Source organism: Pseudophryne corroboree, chromosome 1 (genome assembly GCF_028390025.1).
Source record: "Pseudophryne corroboree isolate aPseCor3 chromosome 1, aPseCor3.hap2, whole genome shotgun sequence".
Lineage (NCBI taxonomy): Eukaryota > Metazoa > Chordata > Amphibia > Anura > Myobatrachidae > Pseudophryne > Pseudophryne corroboree.
The window spans coordinates 261,028,473-261,031,166 of record NC_086444.1 but is presented as its reverse complement, the minus strand read 5'-3'; the positions used below and the strand labels follow the sequence as shown (position 1 = coordinate 261,031,166).

Genomic DNA, 2,694 nt, shown 5'->3' with positions numbered 1-2,694 from the left:
TTAGCACATTGAGATGATCCAAGGGCTGCCTCTCCAAACGGCATGTAGAGAACATAAACTTCCCCCCAAACCAGTTATGGTAAGACCAGTTACTCTCTTCACCTACAGTATGCCCTCTTTCTGTTTAGCCACCTCAAGTTCAGATTTATACTTACACTGCTGTCTGCCACCATGGACTGATCCTCCTGCCACCTCCTGCAGCCCATTCGTCTGAGCCGTCTTTTGCTCCGCTCGCCTGCCCTGCTGTCTACTGGAACGGACTGATCCGCCCGATGTCTTCCGCAGCTGACTCGTTGGAGCCGTCCTCTGTCCCAATCACCTACCATGCTGTCTGCCCTTCCGGACTGACCATCGTGCCGTCCTCCGCAATCGACTCGTCTGAGCCGTGCCGCATGGTCCTATTCTCCGGGGAACAGAGATCTGCATTGCGCTGGATTCCAGCCTCTGCAGCGGCACAATACTTACATTGGTAAACTAAACCTTTTTGCATTCTAAACCAGAGACCGCCGCTACGGGAGATCAATACCTATATATTAATATACATATTATTTATTACTATTATGTAATTCTCTACCAGCAGGGCACCGTATCTTTCTTGGATCAATGAAAGTGACTGTAACTTGAGTTTATATATGCATATAGCAAGTGTGTCGCAGGATTAACTTGTGGCAACAATGTTCTCATTTTTGATTAGACACCTGTTCTCTTAGCTTATTTTAAGCATCTTGCAACAGTATTTTCATTGCAGCTTCAATTGACATTTGTTTATATCACAAAATCTTTCTTTTCTTCGTTGTGTTTTGCATACCTATTGATACTATATTTCTGTGCAACATTAGGAGTTCATTGAGTGTGTATAGGGATTATGCACACCCTGTCCTTTTACTTGTGATTTATCTCACCCTCTCTCTATCAGCTATAGGGGTCTATTTACTAAGCCTTGGCTGGAGATGCAGGAGATAAAGTACCAGCCAATCAGCTCCTAACTGCCATTTTTCAAACCCAGCCTGTGACATGGCAGTTAGGAGCCGATTGGCTGGTCCTTTATCACTTTCCACTTTATCTCCATCCAACTCTTCGTAAATAGACCCCTCAGTCTCTATAGCCACTAATGGTTAATTAAGTATCTCTCTCATCTTCCTTAATACTTACCACAGCATTACCTATTAACCTAACAAGTTGTTTTTTTGTGTGTTCATCCACACTGGTACCATTCACAGTATTTTCTGTGTGCTATTATTGGGATTTCCCTTAGTACCAGTGTTAAATTCCCATGTCAATAACACTTTCTCTTATGTCTTTTCTATTTCTATTTTTCAGGACTCTCACCAACGATTCAGAGTCTCCCATCTCTGTCTAACGCTGGCAGTAGATCCATCTATTTCTTTTCCACTTCACTTTTCTGTTGCCATCCTCTTTCAATTTTCTGTGAATCTCATCAGTGACTCCAAAGTGACTAAAATCACCCATGTACCACTCTACTACCATACCACACTGGAAACGCCCGAATCCATCCGATCTTGGAAGCTAATCAGTGTTGGGCTGAATCGGTACTCAGGTAGGAGACTCCTGAGGAAGATCCGGTGTAGTAGAGTATGATTATCATGTCCAGTGTTTAACACTGACAGCAGATTCACACATTTCTAATTTTTTCTACTCCTAATTTTATTCACTTATCACCTTCTTTTGGCGGCTCTTATTGTCTGACCGAACAGACGTCTTTGTATTATTGCGTAGGCTCAGGTGTGTGACATATATATATTTTTTTTCATCATCAAATTTGATTAAATGATGTACTGGGATCAATCTGTGAATCTACCACATGCAGTATAATTCTCAATTAATTTCCAAAGCATGGCAGACAGTAGTGATTTGTAAATTCTCACCAATCTTTATTGTCAATTTTGTTATTATCATTAATTGTGTTATCTTTAAATAATCAACCAAATTACTTATATATTTTACTAGGAATTTAATAAAACTTAATTAATTTTATATTCTTTTCATGATTCATTACTTCTATTGGATTTTTCTATGATACAAAGAGTTCACCCACAAAAGAGTCATTTCTTTCTCCTTCTGTGTCTGCAAAGCTTTACACTGACTCAGGGTGCACTACCAAATGTAGATCTGGATAGAAAATATTATTTTCTCAGATTCCATTATTCTATCTTGGTACTTAGAATTCATAATTGTATCTAGCCTGTGCGGTATGCTCCCATAGCTAACAGATTTATACTTAGATGTTAGAGCAAATACATCCACGAATTTGCCCTTATTAATACAATTTAGCATCCAAAGATATAGTATTCACCATTTCACGATCAATGCCCACTTAGGAAATTGACTCTCCAGATTCAACCTCTTCAGCTACTACTACATTAATGTGGCAAAGAACATAAAATAGTTGCAGCCCCACTACCAAAAATAACATTACAAGGCCTGCATCTTGCAGTTGCTGATTCATGAGTGGGACCATCTGAATCTGCAGTAGCACAGTCGAACCCTGCTCCAAGTTAGATGCATGTAGACCCAAAGGAATACTACAGAAGCCCAATGATTGAGCAACTGATTCTGGAGCAAAGTCAGTTAATACCACTAGAAAATTAACAGCTGACAAAGGGACTGTGATGGAAGGCATATCTGAGGATACTGAGATGGTAAGGGATGCAGCACAAACAGGCTGCAGCTCCT

The 2,694-nt window shown here is 40.2% G+C and overlaps 1 pseudogene; it reads left to right on the top strand.

Moving 5' to 3' along the window:
- The first annotated feature begins 1,476 nt into the window (after positions 1-1,476).
- Positions 1,477-1,595, top strand: LOC134939569 (5S ribosomal RNA; annotated as a pseudogene).
- Positions 1,596-2,694: the final 1,099 nt, after the last annotated feature.